At 43.9% G+C, this 20,244-nt stretch overlaps 1 pseudogene; it reads left to right on the forward strand.

Moving 5' to 3' along the window:
- Positions 1–5,030: 5,030 nt before the first annotated feature.
- Positions 5,031–7,485, forward strand: LOC113605511 (heterogeneous nuclear ribonucleoprotein U-like protein 1 pseudogene; annotated as a pseudogene).
- The last annotated feature ends 12,759 nt before the right edge of the window (positions 7,486–20,244 follow it).

Here is a 20,244-nt window from a genome sequence, read left to right on the forward strand (position 1 = left end):
CATTGCAGTGGCTTCTCTTGTTGCGGAGCATGGGCTTCAGGTGCACAGGCTTCAGTAGTTGTGGCGCACGGTCTTAGTTGCTCCACGGCATGTGGGATCTTCCTGGACCAGGGCTCAAACCCATGTCCCCTGCATTGGCAGGCGGATTCTTAACCACTGAGCCACCAGGGAAGCCCTATCCTTTGAGACCTTTTAAAAAAACTTTTTTACATGCATGCACATGCAACCAAATAAGTAAATGCTTGTAGAAAAAGTGCTGCTTTATAATTTTTTTGTATAAATATATACTGATGATGTGTGTCTTGGATTGCTGTAAGGATAAATGAGTTAAGTGTAAAATGGTTGGGACTCTTACTAATGTATAGTAACTAGCTGATAGTTATCCAACGTTAGCAGTAATATTTTCACTGTTATTATTTGTGGAAAGGACTTTTACCATGTTTCATCATGTTCACACCTCAATTTATATCAAAGAATTTATAATGAAAAAAGACCAGTGGGTATAATGTTTGTAGAAAAGAATCTCACCAACACTCCTTATTCAGCATGAAGTTTAAAAAGAAAATTAAAATCCTAAGAAAACTCAAAGACAAAGAATGGGTGAATAAGCCTACATTCACACCTCATATTTCATGCTGCACAATTTCATACCCATCAAAAAAACCTATTTATAGTAGTTGAAAACACATTTGTCAAAAAAGAGCAAAACATGAAATATCAATAATCACTTCCCCCTCAAAGCAGAACACATGTAGGTCACATTCTTTTCCAGAATGGGAAAAAAAATATGATAGCCAACAATATCTGAATATTGATAACACCCCTCCAAATATTAGTTAAGAAGGAAATCAATCCCTGAATTATGTATATATGAAAATAAGCACATTATGTAGAAAAATGTTGAGGGTTGACAGGCAGCCAGATCTGTATTTAGATTAAAATGTATAGCCTAATAGGCATGTGGATATTAAAACATGAAGAAATTATTAATAGGGAATTCTCTGGCAGTCCAGTGGTTAGGAGTCCACGCTCTCACGGCTGCGGGCTGGGGTTCAATCCTTGGTCAGGGAACTAAGATCCCACAAGCTCCGTGTAACAGCCAAAAGAAAAAAAAATATTAATAAGTGAACTAAATGTACAAGACAAAATGCTAGAAAAATAAAAGCAAACTAAATCCAAATATAGAAGAAAAGGTATCAGTAAAAAATAAAAGGCAAAAATACTTCAAGGAAAAAGTAAAATTATTTCTTTGTCAGAAAAAATACATATAGATACAAGCATTGCTAATTCTGATGGAAAAAATGGAAGACAGATGAATACATAAATTATATATGGACATGATGATGTTTAGAGAGATTAATATATTTACTAATAACCGGAAATCAAGCAAAATATGTGATATTTGTAGGAAAATGTAATGACAGAATTAACTCCAAGAGATGTAAACCCTTAGTAGACCCAAATAACGCAGAAATAATATTTTGATGTAATCTCTACTTAAAGAGATCACCAAGCCAGATCATTTTATGGGCAAAATCTATCAAATATTCAAGGAATTTACAAATCAAATGAGATAAAAAGCTTGTTCTGTGAGTTTCACATAATCCTGATGTAAAAATATAATAATTTTAGTGTCATATAGTACTAAGTCTGCGAACATGAAAATTTATTCTAGCAGTCTATTAAAAGAATACAGATACTCATCATAATCTGAATCCATTACCTAAACTCAGAAATCAAATACTTTCAATAAAAACTTACCATCAGGGCTTCCCTGGTGGCACAGTGGTTGAGAGTCCGCCTGCCGATGCAGGGGACACAGGTTCGTGCCCCGGTCCGGGAAGATCCCACATGCTGCGGAGCGGCTAGGCCCGTGAGCCATGGCTGCTGAGCCTGCGCGTCCAGAGCCTGTGCTCCACAACGGGAGAGGCCACAACAGTGAGAGGCCCGCGTACCGCAAAAAACAAACAAAAAACTTACCATCAAACTCTAAGGGGTCAGTAAACTAATTTAGATCATTGCCTGTTTTCGTATGGCCCGCAAGCTAAGAATGGTTTTTACATTTTTAAGTGGTTGAAATAAAATGAAAAGAAAAATAATATATTGTAAACTTATATGAAATTCATTTCATTGTTCATAAGTAAAGTTTTTAATACAGAGCCACATGTATTCACTTACATATTGTCTTTGGCTGCATTCACACTAAAACAGAGTTGAGTACCTGTGACAGACTAAGTGGTTTGCAAAGCCTATAATTTTTTTTTTATTGCGGTACGTGGGCCTCTCACTGTTGTGGCCACTCCCGCTGCGGAGCACAGGCTCTGGACGCGCAGGCTCAGCGGCCATGGCTCACGGGCCTAGCCGCTCCGCGGCATGTGGGATCCTCCTGGACCGGGGCATGAACCCGTGTCCCCTTCATTGGCAGGCGGATTCTTAACCACCACACCACCGGAGAAGTCCCTAGAATTGGATTTTTAATATATTCTTATATATTCACCATTTTACATATGTCAACATACATGCAACCTGATCTCAAAATGAGTTGTTACCCCATCTGCTGTGATGTCACTGCTATCATCATTACCATTCTGTCCACATTCCAAATATTTAGCGATCCAGAAAACACCAGTCACCTATAGTTTAATGCATCTCACCATTGCCATGCACTTTGCAAAATATTTTGTTAAAAACAAAACAGTATGTTATATTCTATAATAAAATGAATGTGGATATAATGAGTGACTTTAGGAGTTACCTCCACATACTATGTCTGCATCTTAGCAATAGCCTTATAATCCCACATCCTATAATGCACAGCAGCATATTAACTGTGCAGTTAAAAAAAAGAGACAGAACTCCCACTTAAGTGGTTTATCCAAGTGTGATCCAAACTAATTTGAACATGAAATCCTATTTGCTCCTAATCGCTCGTAACATTTTTGGGAAGTGTATATGTTTGGGAACTGTTTGGATTTTTATTTTGTTTTTTGGCTAAAATCATGAATCAAAGGATGAAATTAAAGAAATCACTACAGGTAAGCTAGGAATTTGGGGATGGAGTATTTTCCATCTCCCTAATATCAGGCACTACAGGATGCCGGACACAACTGTAAGCCATCAAAAGTATTAAGATCGCTGATAAAGGTAAATACATGGATAAATATAAAAACAGTATTAATGTAATTTTGATTTGAAAAATTTGGGGATTTTTTAAACAAGATTTAAGAAACAAATGCATAAAAATAATTGTAAATCTAGGTTAAAGTATACACAATATATAAAGATTCAGTTTGTGATATCAATAACATAAAGAGAAGGAGCCAACTGTAAAGGAATAGAGCTTTAGTATGCAATTGAAGTTGGTATCAATTTTAAATAGATTGTTGTAACTTTAGGATGTTATATGTAATCCCTCTGGTAACCAAAAAGAAAATATTTATAGAATACACAAAAAAGGAAATGAGGAGGGAATCAAAACATGTCACTACAAAAAATCAACTAGAGATAAGACTTCCAGTTTCTAGTCCATAATGAGCTTGGGAGTCATCAATCCATTATAACAAGTAAAAAGCAGAATGAACTGAAAATCAACTCTTCCATAGATCCATCAGAGAATTAAGGTCACAGGGTAAACTGCTGCCCACAGACAGGTGGATACAGAGAATCACAACTTACCAGAGCATAGGCACATTAGCAGAAACCTCTGTGGGAACCAGTACAGAAGATGGAAAACCTAAACTGTAATGGAAAAATTGCAGGAGGTTCAGTGTGGACAAATCTGAGAGTTAAATGCTCCAGGGGGGTCCGAGTCTTTAAGAAGTCCCTGTACTTTTATGAGCTTTACCTCCAGGAGCTCAATCAAGTCCTCACTAAGACTGGAGAAAAATCTCCATTGTATTTCTGGCAGAGAGAGGGGGAAAGTCGCTATTTTGAAATATTCTCAAAGCATTCTGTTCTTAATAAGGCATGCCGCAAAGAGAAACTATTGTACCAGAGCCTATAACCTACTGAGGTTTCATTAGTGTCTAAGCAACCTGAGGGAAAAGAAATGCTCAGCTCCAGCCCACTAGCCATCCTGTCCCACCTGAGGGAGGGAGGTAGACTGAGAGGCACTGGCAAAGTTCACAGTCCAGTGGCAGTTTCACCAAGACTGAAGCTTAATCACAGGACTATAGAACATAACCCCTCCCCCTACACCTTATCACCACATCACTAAAGGTCTTACCAGTGTTCCTTTTACCCAGCACATGAAGTCTAGGTTTAAACAAAAACAAACAAAACAACAACAGAGACAATTAATAGAAAACAGTAACAAATATGATAGGTATTAATCCAATTATATCAATAACCACTTTACATATCAAAGATAAAATCAAAAATAGAGAAAAGTGGGGCTTCCCTGGTGGCACAGTGGTTAAGAATCTGCTTGCCAATGCAGGACACGTGTTCGAGCCCTGGCCTGGGAAGATCCCACATGCCACAGAGTAACTAAGCCCGTGCATCACAGCTACTGAGCCTGCACTCTAGAGCTCACGTGCCACAACTACTGAGCCCACGTGCCACAACTACTGAAGCCCAGGCGCCTAGAGCCCATGCTCCGCAACAAGAGAAGCCACTGCAATGAGAAACCTGCGCACCGCAACGAAGAGTAGCCTCCGCTCGCCACAGCCAGAGAAAGCCCACACACAGCAACAAAGACCCAACACAGCCAAAAATAAAAAATAAAATTTAAAAAATAGAGAGAGTGGAGTGGGGACCTCCCCTTTCCCCCTTTGCCTCCTGACAGGAAAGGTTTAAGGGGGACTGAGCCCTGGGAGCCCGGGCTGGGCTTGGGGGATGCCCCGGGGGCCTGGGCCACGGATGTACGCCGACTGAAGGTGAACGAACTTCGCGAGGAGCTGCAGCACCGCGGCCTGGACACTCGTGGCCTCAAGGCTGAGCTTGCTGAGCGGCTGCAGGCGGCGCTGGAGGCCGAGGAGCCCGACGACGAGCGGGAGCTCGAGGCCAACGACGAACTGGGGCAACCCGGGCACAACAACGAGGAGATGTCATGGACAATATTATCATGCAGAACCAATTCTATGAGATGCAGGTCATCAAGAAAGAGTACAAGTCAGGCTACGAGAGGAGAACGCTGGAAATGGACCAGCAGCAGCAGGCCTATCGCCCAGTAGAAGTGAAGACAGAGATGAAGCAAGAAGCACCCACCAGCTTCCTCCCGCCCGAATCATCTCAACCCAAACCAGACAGACAGCAGTTCCAGTGTCGCAAGAGGCCTTATGAAGAAAACCAGGAACGGGGGTGTTTTGGGCACTGGGAGGATAGGAGGAGCCGCTTTCCTCAGCCTCCCGCTGAAGAGGATGAAGATGACTTTGACAACACCCTTGCTGCCATCGACACATATAACTGCGACCTCCACTTCAAGGTGGCCTGAGACCGGAGTAGTGGCTGCCCACTCACACCTGAAGGTTTTGCATACCTGTGGTCAGCAGCCCGTGCCAGCTATGGGGTCAGAAGGGGCCGTGTGTGCTTTGAGATAAAGATCAATGAGGAAGTCTCTGTGAAGCACCTTCCATCTACAGAGCCCGACCCACACGTTGTCCGTATTGGTTGGTCCCTGGACTCCTGCAGCACTCAGCTAGGCAAAGAGCCTTTCTCCTATGGCTATGGAGGCACTGAGAAGAAGTCCATCAACAGCTGGTTTGAAAACTACGGAGACAAGTTTGCAGAGAATGATGTGACTGGCTGCTTTGAGGACTTTGAATGTGGAAATGATGTGGAACTTTCCTTCACCAAAAATGGGAAGTGGATGGGCACTGCCTTCCAAATCCAGAAGGGAGCCTTAGGGGGTCAGGCCCTCTACCCTCATGTCCTGGTGAAGAATTGTGCAGTGGAGTTCAACTTCGGGCAGAGGGCAGAGCCCTACTGTTACGTCCTCCCAGGCTACACCTTCATCCAGCACCTTCCCCTGAGTGAGCGAATCCAGGGCACTGTCGGACCAAAGAGCAAGGCAGAATGTGAGATTCTGATGATGGTGGGCCTGCCTGCCACCGGTAAGACCACATGGGCCATCAAACATGCAGCCTCCAACCCCTCCAAGAAGTACAACATCCTGGGTACCAATGCCATCATGGATAAGATGCAGGTGATGGGCCTACGCCGTCAGAGGAACTACGCCGGCCGCTGGGACGTCCTGATCCAGCAGGCCACCCAGTGCCTCAACCGCCTCATGCAGATCGCTGCCCGAAAGAAACGCAGCTATATCCTAGATCAGATAAATGTTTATGGGTCAGCGCAGAGACGAAAAATGAGACCATTTGAAGGCTTCCAGCGCAAAGCTATTGCTATTTGTCCCACTGATGAGGACCTAAAAGACCGAATGATAAAGCGAAACGACGAAGAAACGAAGGATGTCCCAGATCATGCGGTCTTAGAAATGAAAGCCAACTTCATGTTACCAGATGTTGGGGACTTCCTGGACGAGGTGCTGTTCATTGAGCTGCAGCGAGAGGAAGCAGACAAGCTGGTGAGGCAATACAATGAGGAAGGCCGCAAGGCTGGGCCACACCCTGAAAAGCGCTTTGACAACCAAGGCGGTGGCAGCTTCCGGGCTGTGGGGGTGGTGGCCGTTTCCAGCGCTATGACAACCGAGGTCCCCCCGGGGGCAACCGAGGAGGCTTCCAGAATCGGAGAGGCAGCAGAAGAGGCAGCTACCGAGGAGGTTTCAACCGCAGTGGAGGTGGTGGCTACAACCAGAACCGCTGGGGTAACAACAGCCGGGATAACAACAACTCCAACACCCGAGGCAGCTACAACAGGGCTCCCCAGCAACAGCTGCCACCACAGCAGCCACCGCCACCGCAGCCACCGCCGCCACCCAGCTACAGCCCTGCTCGGAACCCTCCAGGTGCTGGCAGCTACGCTAAGAACAGCAACATCCCTGGCTCGAGCACCAATACCAGCACCCCTACTGTCAGCAGCCACAGCCCTCCACAGCCGAGTTACAGCCAGCCACCTCCCTACAACCAGGGAGCTTACAGCCAGGGCTACACAGCTCCACCATCTCCACCTCCGCCACCACCTGCCTACACCTATGGGAGCTACGGCAGCTACAACCCAGCCCCTTACACCCCTCCGCCGCCCCCCACCGCACAGACCTACCCTCAGCCCAGCTATAACCAGTACCAACAGTATGCCCAGGAGTAGAACCAGTACAATCAGAACCAGGGCCAGTGGCCGCCGTACTACGGTAACTGTGACTACGGGAGCTACTCCGGGAACACACAGGGGAGCACAAGCCCACAGTAGCCAGTGTGTCCTGGAGGCCCCTGCCGGCTTCCTCCACCAGCACCCACCTTGGCCCCCCTTGTCCACCCCACCGGGTCATGTGGTACTGGGGGACGGGTCCTCCCAGGGCTGCCTCCCCTCCAAGGGGCTCTTACCCCACACAGGGCCGGCATTTTCCTCTGGATTCAAACAGGCAACAATGACCTTTTATTTTTTATTTTTTTGCAGTATGCGGGCCTCTCACTGCTGTGGCCTCTCCCTTTGCGGAGCACAGGCTCTGGACGCGCAGGCTCAGCGGCCATGGCTCATGGGCCTAGCCGCTCTGCGGCATGTGCGATCTTCCCGGACCGGGGCACGAACCTGTGTCCCCTGCATCGGCAGGTGGACTCTCAACCACTGCGCCACCAGGGAAGCCCAGACATTTTATTTTGTTTGTCCCCCCACCCCACTCCTCTTCCTCTTCCTCCCTTCCTCCTTTTAGACTAAAGACGCCCCTTCCCTTGGTCATACAGTGAGGCTACAGGGCTGTGGGGAGGGCCCCTTCCTGTCCTCTGGTCCCAGCCCTGCTCCAGCCCCTCAGCTTCCCAGATTCTCATGCAGTTGGTTGTAAATTCTTCCAGGAGCTGTTTTACTGTCTACTTTTCAGGATTTAAAAAAAAATCAAAACCTTAAAAACACACAAGTTTAAAAAAGCAAAATGCAGCAGGAGGAAGAAGTGACAGATATTTTTTTGGTAATTATGCTTTTTTTTTTAATTTTTAGAATTTGTCCCTTTTTACTGTGAGTGAGCTGTTGATATTTCATCAGGATAACCATTTCTTTGCTGAGTTCAGGTGATGGAGGAAGAGCCACACCCTCAAAACAAAACACACACAAAACAAAACCAGAGAATCATCTTTAACCTAACTTTTTATACAATGTCTGTTTCCCGTAACTTTGCACACAACCTTCTGTGTTGAGTTGAATTGTACCTGCCTTTTGTATTTGGAGAGAGTGTGACTATTGAACTTGAAACCTTTTATTCCAGGCATCTTGGTGGTTTCTGGTGGGATTAATCGGGTGAGAGGGAAGAAGGGAGTTGGGGGGCTCCTTCCTTTCAGAACATGAAGTTTCTCACTGCCTCCTCTCCAGAGGTCTCCCAGGTGCCAGACCTAAAGGTTTTTCCTACAGTGATCCTCTGATTATTTTTACTTCCCCTTGACCCATATGTTTTAACAGGACTTTAACAAACTGCACTTATTAAGAAATGTGTTTGCTCTGTCTCGTTTTGGTTTTGTTTTGTTTCAATAAATGACATGGCACCTCCTAGCAGGAAGGAAGCAAGGTTTCAACCCTGATTTAAAAAAAAAATAGAGAAAAGTATAGCATGCTAACACTAATCAAAAGAAAGCTGGGGGCTTCCCTGGTGACGCAGTGGTTGAGAGTCCACCTGCCAATGCAGGGGACGCAGGTCCGTGCCCCGGTCCGGGGGGATCCCACATGCTGCGGAATGGCTGGGCCCGTGAGCCATGGCCGCTGAGCCTGCGCGTCCGGAGCCTGTGCTCCGCAAAGGGAGAGGCCACAGCAGTGAGAGGCCCGCGTACCGCAAAATAAACAAAAACAAAACAATGTCAAAGTGACGCCAAGTAAGAGTACAAGGTGTTAGCTTTCAAAATCCACGTCTTCATTCAAAATTGAGTCGGGGGAGGGGAGGGACTGAGAAGACCATGTATTAAAAAAAAAAAAAAAGCTGGAGCAGCCGTAGTTATTTTAGAGGAAGCTGACTTCAGATCAGCGAAAATTATCAAGGATAAAGAGGGCCATTACAGGGGCTTCCCTGGTGGCGCAGTGGTTGAGAGTCCGCCTGCCGATGCAGGGGACGCGGGTTCGTGTCCCGGTCCAGGAAGATCCCACATGCCGCGGAGCGGCTGGGCCCGTGAGCCATGGCCGCTGGGCCTGCGCGTCTGGAGCCTGTGCTCCGTAGCGGGAGGGGCCGCGACAATGAGAGGCCCGAGTGCCGGAAAAAAAAAAAAAAAGAGGGCCATTACATAATGATACAGGTGTAACAAAACAGTAGTAATCTTTATATGTACCTAACAATGGACCATCCAAATATGTGAGGGAAAAACTTTTAGAACTACAAGGAGAAATAAATAAATTCACTATTATAATTGGATTCCTTCAACACCCTTTTTGTAATAATGGAAAATCGGTAAGGACACAGTTGACTTCTAGCCCCATCAATCAACTGGATATAATTGACACCTATAGACTACTTCTTCCAACAACAGTAGAATACACATTCTTCTCAATTTTACAAGGAACACTCACCAAGATAAACACAGCAAGCATCTGTGGCCTTAAAACATACCTTAACAAACTTAAAAAAATAGAAACCATAAAATGTATGCTCTCACACCGCAGTGGAACTGAACTAGAAATTAACAACAGAAAGATAGCTGAAAAACCCCAAAATACCTGGAGATTAAACAACACACTTCTAAATATCACACAAGTCAAAGAACTCTCAGAAATATTAAAATATCTTAAATAAAAATGAAAATACAGCTTATCAAAATTTGTGGGATACAGTGAAAGCAGATCTTAGAAGGAAATTTATAGCATTGAATATATATATTAGAAAAGAAGAGGGCTTCCCTGGTGGCGCAGTGGCTAAGAATCCACCTGCCAATGCAGGGGACACTGGTTCAAGCCCTGGTCCAGGAAGATCCCACATACCACAGAGCAACTAAGCCCGGGAGCCTGTGAGCCACAACTACTGAGCCCACATGCCACAACTGCTGAGGCCCGTGCACCTAAAGCCTGTGCTCTGCAACAAGAGAAGCCACTGCAATGAGAAGCCCACGCACCGCAATGAAGAGTAGTCCCCGCTCACAGCAACTAGAGAAAGCCCACGTGCAGCAACGAAGACCCAATGCAGCCAAAAAATAAAAATAAAAAACCAAAAATTAAAAAATATATATAAATAAATAAATAAGACAGGGGTTGATGCTTCCATGTTACATCCTGGGGCTCCAGTTCTGGAGGCGTCTATTGTCCCCATTTTACATGCCATAAAACTGAGGCCTGGGCTTCCCTGGTGGCGCAGTTGTTGAGAGTCCGCCTGCCGATGCAGGGGACACGGGTTCGTGCCCCGGTCTGGAAAGATCCCACATGCCGTGGAGCGGCTAGGCCCGTGAGCCATGGCCGCTGAGCCTGTGCGTCCGGAGCCTGTGCTCCACAACGGGAGAGACCACACAGTGAGAGGCCCGCGTACCGCAAAAACAAAAAACTGAGGCCTGCCCTGGGATCCCAGAGCTTGTAAGCAGCTCTTTTTAAATCCCAACTATATCTCATTTTACTCTACCCTTTACAACTAAATCTTACCTCCTCTGAGCACAAAATGAGTGCATGATTCATGACACCTATTTATACCAAGAAAAAGGACTAGAGCTTGAGCTTGTTAACTCTTGGCTTCTCCTGTGGCTCAGAACGTGGCCTTGTGCACATCACTTAATTCATTCAGGAAATACTGCCTGAGTTCCTGCTGAGTGCTGGACACTTCTAGAAGTGTGGCACACAGAAGTGAATAGGACAGATGGGTCTCAATAGCTTATGTTCTAGTTGAGCAATAGACAACGTTAAACTTTTAAAACACAGGTGAGTGCTCTAATAAAAAGACAGTATAAAGGGATGGAGAGAGATAGGGTGAGGGGTGCAGGCGCAAATCATGCAATGGTCTGAGTAAAACAATAGAATCAGTTAATTGTGATAATTAGTAGTAATTAATAGTAGAACAAATTAAACATACTTTATGCAAGGAAGAAACCCCAATATTTTATGTTTCTTTTTTTCCTCTGATACAACGGTTTAACTTTTTAAAAACTCTCCATTGGATATTTAAAATCTGTGGGCTATGTTAATGTATAGTCTACAGTATATAATCCCGTTGCGGAGCACAGGCTCCGGGCGTGCAGTCTCAGCGGCCATGGCTCTCACACCCGCCCCTCCGCGGCATGTGGGATCTTCCCAGAGCGGGGCACGAACCCGTGTCCCCTGCATCAGCAGGCAGACTCTCAACCACTGAGCCACCAGGGAAGCCCCAAGTTTAAGACTTTAAAAGGAGAACTTAAATGCAATAGACCTAATGAAAAAGATAATACCTATATTTAATTTTAAAAAGGAAATATTTCTGTCTCATGATATAGTGGGATGTTTTTACTCTGTTTTCTTTGTCAATATTTCTCTGAACTGCCTGTGGCCTTCAAGACATACTTCTTTTCTTGTATGAACAGTAGTGGTGAAACTGACTACATACAAAATTCACTTTGACTTGGAGCTCTGCTCCTATCAAGCCCACGTTATGCTAATTCCTGGTGTCGCCCCAATTTGATGACAGCAAGCCAAATATCTTCTAAACAAAAGCATATGAGCGTGGGATACTTAATGATTTTATCTACTAGCAACAGCAGGTTTTTAGATTTGGATGAATTCATTTCCAGCTCTCTAAAAATGTCTATCCACTTTGTATCTAAAAGGCTTATGTTAGTAAAGCAGCTGTTTGCTGGGTCTTGGATCTATAAATTCATCAGAGGCTATCCATGTCTAAAATGTCCACAATTTTTAAGCACTTCAGTGTTTGAATGTCACTTTAAGTTAACCCCTCTCAGGGAAAATGAGAAAGGTAATTTGAACTTGTGAAGTTGAAGTTAACAGTTTCAGCCAAGAAATTGAGAAAGTTCTATGTAACCAGATCATCAAACAATTCTGGAGAAACAGCATTTATCTTTTGTTTTACTATAATCATTTTCTCCCTTCTCATCCTCATTCTCCAAATTAGAGAAGGACATGATTTTTCCACACTTGGAAAATATAATTTTACAGTAAGACATTTTAACATCTTTTCTATGGCTAGCATCAATAGCAATCTGGTACACATATGTCTAAGGAGGCCATCTCCGTCCATTTCTTTAAAGCTTAAAATCTTACCAAGTGCTTCTACATGTTTTGAAGAAATCGAGAAATAACCAAAACCTTTCATTATGAAAGCCTCAGTATTCAGATAAGCAAATCACATCCCCTTTTTTTGCAGTGTTGCAGATGAAATCTTTTAATTTTCTTTTTTTATAAAGATTTTTTGATGTGGACCATTTTTAAAGCCTTTATTGACTTTGTTACAATATTGCTTCTATTTTCCGTTTTGGTTTTTTGGCCACGAGGCATGTGGGATCTTAGCTCCCTGACCAGGGATCAAACCCACACCACCTGCATTGGAAGGTGAAGTCTTAACCACTGGACCACCAGGGAAGTCCCTAATATCTTTTTATTTTCTTCGGTGAAAAGTTTAGGGACTGAATGGAATTTACGAAAATTACATCTACATTGTCTGCCAAATGTGCAGATAGATGAACAAAATCTAGTTATTAATTGAACAAGATATCAACACCCTTTCGTTTTATGTTTGTGTGGGTGTGGTTTCATTAAAATCTTCATAGAAATCAAGAAGATGATTTGAAACTCCATTTTTCGAGTACCTAAGAACTAGGGGGAAATTTTTGTTACCATGACTCCACACACCACTTGATAAACTGTAGAAAGCTGATCATGATGGCTGGCAAGATCTGACAAAATAGGCTTTAGACTGTAAGGGACCAACATATCTTGTCAAAATTTCCCCTTTAGCTTGCCCACGGGACGTTTTAGCTGCAAGCTCTGAGTTCGGAAAATTAACTGCACCTGAACTGTACCTGGTTTCACAGAGCAGTCAAAGGAATGATGATGATGTGTGTTTGGTATACCTAAGCCAATTCACCACCACTATTTTTATTGGTGTCTTTGGGGGAGCTGAAAAACCTTGACAAAGTTAAAAGTACTTACCTGTCTTTTCCCAGACTTGTGAGATTGCCACCGTGTGTACTTTTATATACCTTTCTCCCGAATACTCAATCCTGAATTTTCTCCATATTGTTCAGTATTCTCTGTTTTGGTTATTTATCTCCCTAATCCATGTGTCCTTCCATTTGTCATTAAAAGAACACATTCGGGCTTCCCTGGTGGCGCAGTGGTTGAGAGTCTTCCTGCCGATGCAGGGGATGCGGGTTCGAGCCCCGGTCCAGGAGGATCCCGCGTGCCGTGGAGCGGCTGGGCCCGTGAGCCGTGGCCGCTGAGCCTGCGCGTCCGGAGCCTGTGCTCCGCAATGGGAGAGGCCACGGCAGTGAGAGGCCCACGTACCGCAAAAAAAAAAAAAAAAAAGAACACATTCACTTAGCCTATTTTTGGTCTGGGTTATGCTGGTGTTGGTATCGTAACCATTCTTTTCATTATCTAAAATCTTAGAAAACATTATCATAGTATTCACAATGTCAGAAGTTAAAACTAGCACTACTTGATACAAGGCATGAGTTAATCCACAGGCACAGGCAAAGACAGTTATGGCTCCTAATTACAATACACTTAAGTTGCGTTACTCAGAGCGATGCAACAATGAATGGTTCCTTATTGTGAACTACCAATCATGGTTATCAACATCAGCAGTCAGGGGCAGTATGGAAGGCAAAAAAATCTCTGCTGTATCATTTGACACTAAAATCTGTTGCTTTCAGCAGTTCCTATTTTGGGGGCCACCCTATCAGTTTTCTACTTTACCCACAACCTTTGCACCCATGGCAAAAACTGGGACCTTTGCATGTCCTGAGGAGGGGTTTCCCGGGAAGCAGGTGTTTCAGTGCTAAAACCGGGATAGTCCTGGGAAAACCAGCACAGTTGGTCACCCTATAAGTAGTCTTGACTACGTCTTGTCCACCACCTCCCCTTTCCCCTACTTCCCGACCCTGCCAGAGCTGCCCTCACCCCAAGTTCAGCCAGTCACCTTCCCTCTCCTGGCAGTCTGAAATCTGGAAGGGAGACATGCCTAGCCTGGGAGCTGCCACAATATAGAAGGTTCAAGCATTCCCCAAACAGCCCTAGCTGATTATTAGATAATTCTTGTTGTCCAGGGTTTTCTTCAACCCACTCCTTACCCTAGTATTCTGGTTAACTGCCTTTTCTGCTGAAGGTAGCCAGAGTTGGTTTCTTTAGCTTTCAGACAAGAGCGTCTTCACTACTGCAGTAGTATTGCTTTTGCTGATGTCCTTTCTATATCCTGTTGATCTGTGTCGGATCCTGGGTTCCTTGACACCAAATGGATATTCAGGTGTGGTGTAAAACTAAGATGGCTATCAGTGATTTCCCGAAAAATGGCAAGGAGGTGGGGTGTTTGTACCTTTGCAATGGCTGAAGAGGGACTCAGCTGTGAGTTGTCAGCGGCCAACAATCCCAGCAGCTAGGGGGATGGGTGCTTTGGCCCTGAAAGGGAGAGAGATGGGTGGCGCACCTCAGTATTCACTATACTTTATCTCTATTCAATATCACATTAAAAACAAATTGTACCACTATAATATTTTAAATTGTTAGTAAGATCAGGTTTGTTTGTCTCTTTAAAGTATATAAATATTTAGGAGTTTTTGCCAGTATATATCTTCTAAGAGTTTATTCCACACATAAAGTGAACAATCAGATATAACATTCATTTCACAACTCTTTCATTTTCCCATATTGTGCTAGGGTTTTTTCCTTCACAATTTTTTAGGTGCACAATCTGTATCAGTAATTGTTAATTTGTCTCATAATTACTAATAAGTAGAATTCTATTTTTAAACCTACAATTATGGTAACTTACCATCAGTCACTCATCCAGTAAGAGTGGATGAATTCAACCTCTGGCATTCTGGTCTCCAAACCCAAGCTATGGGGTAGTGCTTCTCAAATTTTCATGTGAACAAGAATCATCCAGGAATCAGTGAAAATACAGGTTCTGATTTAGGAGGTCTGGGGTGGGACCAGAGAATCTCTTTCAAATAAGCTGCCACAGGGCTAGTCTGAGGACACCTTAGGAGAAGTGAGGTTCTAAAGCAGGAATTAATAAATTACAGCCCACAGACTAAATCAGCCTGCTGCTTGGTTTTGTTTTGTTTTAATATTATTTATTTACTTGGCTGTGCCAGTTCTTAGTTGTGGCACACGGGATCTTTAGTTGTGGCACACGGGATCTTTAGTTGTGGCACGCAGGATCTAGTTCCCTGACCAGGGATCAACCCTGGGCCCCCGGCATTGGGAGCATGGGGTCTTAACCACTGGACCACCAGGGAAATCCCTTTGTTTTTTATGGCTAAGAATAGATTTCATAATTCTATTTTATTTATTTACTTTTTTGGCCGCACTGGCGGCATGTGGAATCTTAGTTCCCTGACCAGAGACTGAACCCATGCCCCCTGCAGTGGAAGTGCAGAGTCTTAACCACTGCACGGCCAGAGAAGCCCAAGACTTCATAATTTTAAGTAGTTAAGATAAAATCAAAAAGAATAAATATTTTGTGATATGTGAAAATTACATGAAACACAAATTTCAGTGTCTGTAAATAAGGTTATTAGAACACAGCCATGCTCATTTGTTTATGTAATGTCTGTGGTTGGTTTTACACTACAAGGGCAGAGTTGAGTAGTTGTGACAGACTGTAAGGCCAGGCCTGCAAAGCTGAAAATACTGTCTGGCTCTTCACCAAGCTCTAAAGCACTAAATCTGCTGTTTCAGAGATGATTAACACTTCCTAGGGAGAAAGGGGGATTAGCTGTTGAGTTCCTTCTGGTTCTGGGTTTAACAGATTTGCAAAGTCTGTTAGAAAGAAGAGGAAACAAGGTTTTGAGGAGAAAGCACAGAGAAGGTGAATAAAGAACCAGGAGGTAAAAGTTTCTTGAGATTAAAAGGGCTTTACAGAAGGGTTTGGGTTATACAAGTGCATGCATTTGTTTAAATTCAGCAAATGTACACTTATAAAATATTCCGATTTCTTCAGCTTACTTGGAAATGAATGAAAAATTGAGAGGGACTGATGAATGGATAGATGGAAAGATAAAAAAGCAAATAGGGTAAAATGTTAATGGTGGTATATGAGTGTTCACTCGACAATTCTTCCAACTTTTCTGTATATTTGAAAGTTTTCATAATACAAAGTTAGAGGGGTAACAGGGGAAGAGAACGTGAAGGAGGTTACAAACGGGATGATCTTGGGGTAACTTCTGAGGAACTGACTCTTGTGTAAGACATTTTTACTGACTTCCAATGGAGGACCTCCACTTCCATTGCTCCTGCACTAAGAGACCCAGGGAATTTTAAGCATCAACACGCACAGTGACTGCCATGGCAAGGCAACTCACTCAGGTCTTAACAGATTACCCAGGACACTCCCCTCTACCCAGGGCTGGCTTCATGGGCATGCAACCTGTATAGCTGCAGACAGCCCCACACTCAGAAGGTCCCACACTTGGTTTAACACTCTGCTGTTGCTGTCTTGAAATTTGTGGTAATTTTTGAACAAGAAGCCCCACGTTTTCATTTTGCCCTAGGTCCACAAATTATGTAACTGGTCCTGCCCCAACTCTCTCCTTCCCACCTACCAGACATATCTGAAAAAACAGTGCATCTAAAGTCCCACATCAGGATGGCTCCTGATGAAAAAGCCTCTCAGACCATTAAAATATGCCAGTAATAGGTTATACTTAGAGTTTGAAAGCAGACATGGTTTTTAAATAAATTCAGGGGGACGATTTTCACATTAATGCTTCACATGTGTGATAGGACTTTTTTTGAAGATCAGGTTTTTTACACAAATTAAGGTATGTAAAATGCATGGATACTTTCGAATATTCAAATATATAGATATTAAAAATTAAAATAAAATATTAAAATAACAATTGTTTATTTCATTGTAAAATAATTGTTTTAAAGATTTATTTCTTACCCTGTTACTTACTGAGATGTTATTGACATACAATAAACTGCACATATTTAAAGTGTACAGTGTAATAAGTTTCAACATATACATACACACGTATAACCATCACAACCAATATTTGATCATACCCATCACCCCAAAAGGTTACCTGTGCTACTTTGTAACTCTCCCTCCCACACCGGGCAAAACTCCATCCCCCAAACAACCACTGATCTGCTTTCTATATAGAGTTTCATATAAACGGAATCATACAGAATGTACGCTTTTTGGGACTTCCCTGGCCGTCCAGTGGTTAAGACTCATCACTTCCACTGCTGGGGGCAAAGGTTCGATCCCTGGTCAGGGAACTAAGATCCTGCAAGCTGCGCCCTGCGGAGGAAAAAAAAAAAAATCTGGCTTCTTTCACTCAGCATAATTAGTTTGAGACATCCATATTGTTGTATGAATAGTTATTCCTTTTTATTGCTGAGTAGCATTCCATTGTATACCATACTTTGTTTATTCATTCATCTATTGATGGACACTGGATTATTTCCTGTTTTGGGCTATAACAAATAAAGCTGCTATAGACATTTGTGTACAGTCTTTGCAGGTGGGTCTATGGTGGTGAAGCAGGTAGCTGCGCCCATTGGCTCCCTGGGGGCAACCATTATCAAGGATATTTCTGGCAATTCCCCAATCTTTTTCTGGCCCAGTTTTTGCTTGTAGGGAGGATAGGCGACTGATACCGACCTGCTCCCAACCTTTCTTCAGGGACTCCAGCTCTGGCGCTGCCACTTCTGCATCAATACAACAGCCAGCGTCTCCTCTTAATCAACCTGTTGTCGCTCATAAGAAAGATAGCAGCGCCCTGCAACCAGTTTTTATTAGCGTTAAGGTAGGGCATCCTGGGCGCCACCATTTTGAAGGAGGTGCCAGGCATCTTACATTCTGCTTCTGGGTCCCTACACAGAAGAGGCCATGGCAAGGGGGTACCTTCCAATAAGTGCAAAAGGCACTTGGGCTCTGGCTTGATGGGGTTGGGAAAGAGGCCCTGGGTGGACAAAGGTTTTGGAAAGGGCAGGGCAAGGGGAAAGAAGCCACAGTAAGGGGGAGTGCAGCTCCAATGGCGCTTCCAACCTGACCCATAGTCACTATGTGAGACAGTGTTTATTGTTGGTTTAAGTCAGTAAATTTTGGGGGTAGTTTGTTTTTCGGCAATAGAGAGTACACCTTCCTTGCTGGTCTCCAACATTCCAGGCACACTGCCTATTTTAGGGTCTTTGCATTTGCTGTTCCCTCTGCCCGGAATAGTTTTTTTGTTTTTGGACACGTGCATTATTAGGTCCCTCATTTCTTTCAGGTCTCTATGCAGAGGTCACTTTGGAGGCCTTTCTTAGCTACTGTATCTAAAATTTCACTCCCCTCCTGTAATAGGGGAGGCACAGGCACGACCTATAGCAGTTCCGCTCAGCCACTGGTCAGCACCGCAGTGGGCCTCTCCCCCTCCCCCTCCTCTGTATAAAAGGAGACCGAATTTGGACTGAGGGAAGATGGTATTTTGAGACTCTAGTCTGCCATCTTCTTGGTCTGCTAGCTTTCCAATTAAAGTCGTTATTCCTTGCCAGAACAATTCATCTCCTGATTTACTGGCCTGTCCTGCAGTGAGCAGAGTGAGCGTGGGCTCTGTAACACTCCTACTATTTAATTAATTTATTTAGTTAGTTAGTTTTTGGGTTTTCTGGCTGCGCCACATGACATGTGGGATCTTAGTTCCCTGACCAGGGATCAAACCTGCGCCCCCTGCAGTGGAAGTGCGGAATCTTAACCACTGGACCACCAGGGAAGTCCCGACGCTCCTACTATTTTATATACCCTTTCCCTATTTACTTTTTGCTCATTGACAATTATCAGTTTCCCTTTCTGTTTGATGTATCCCCAATGCCAAGAACAGGGCCTGGTTCACGGTAAGCACTTAGAATGCACTTGTGGGTAAAGGATGCACTTCTATTTAGAGTTCAAGAACTCCCAACAAGCACATCCAGAATCTGTGGCTCACTCAGATCTCTGCTCCAGCACTAGCCTTCCTGACTCCTTCCTACTTTTCAAATCTATTTCCCTGGTGAGGTGGGTAGGTTCTAAGATGGCCTGCAATGACTTCTACCTCCTGGAAGTCTGGAAAGAGGAATCCCCCTTGTGTAATTTCTCCCCCTTGAATGTGGCTGGGAACTGTGACTTGCATCTAACCAACAGAATACAGCAAACGTGACAGGATGTCACTTGCATGATAATATTACATAAGAGTGTAACTTCTGTATTGGTAGCAGACTCCTTATTTGAAGCAAGCTGCTGTGTTGTGAGCTGGACTTTGGAGATGCCCATGTGACAAGGTACTGAGGATAGCCTCTGGCCCACAGCCAGCATGAAATGGCGGCCCTCAGTCCAACAATTCACAAGGAATTGAATTCTGCCAACAACCATAAGATCTTGGAAGCAGCTCCTTCTCTTGCTGAGGATCAGATGAAACCACTGTTCTTGGCAACACCATGACTGTAGCCTTGTGAGACTCGAACCAGAGGACCCAGCTAAGCTGTGTCTGGACTGACAGAAACTGTGAGATAACAAATGTGGGTTGGCTTAAGCTACTAAATTTGTGATAATTTGTTAGGTAGCACTAGGTAACTAACACACTTAGGTTACCAAAGCTAGAGACCAGTGTTAACAGATGTCATAATTTTTTCTCATTACTATCTGTTCTGTGAGGAGGATGCTTTGTTTCAGGGCTAATGATTAGGTGTGTGATCCATACCACAGCTCCACCCTTGTCTGACCATCAGAATTACTGAGGATGCTTGAACCCTCTGCCAGAGCTAATCAAACAGAATCTCTGGGGCCAATATGTTTTTAAAAAAAATTCTCTGCAAAGTGTCTTGCCCAAGATATTTATTAACTACAAAGGCAGAAATGGCAGATTTAGAGTGGGGAAATCTGACATTGAGCACCTTGACCAAATGATCAAGGTTGACATCACCAATAAGATTTATCACCATCACGTACCCTCTGATATGACGCACTGAAGATGCATCACTTCTGTAATATTACTGCATAACCCAGTTAATCAAACCCCAATTGAGGGATATTCTACAAAATAACTGGCCAGTATTGTTCAA

This window comes from Aethalodelphis obliquidens, unplaced genomic scaffold, assembly GCF_003676395.1.
Source record: "Aethalodelphis obliquidens isolate GAN/ISIS:26980383/991018 unplaced genomic scaffold, ASM367639v1 scaffold43, whole genome shotgun sequence".
Lineage (NCBI taxonomy): Eukaryota > Metazoa > Chordata > Mammalia > Artiodactyla > Delphinidae > Aethalodelphis > Aethalodelphis obliquidens.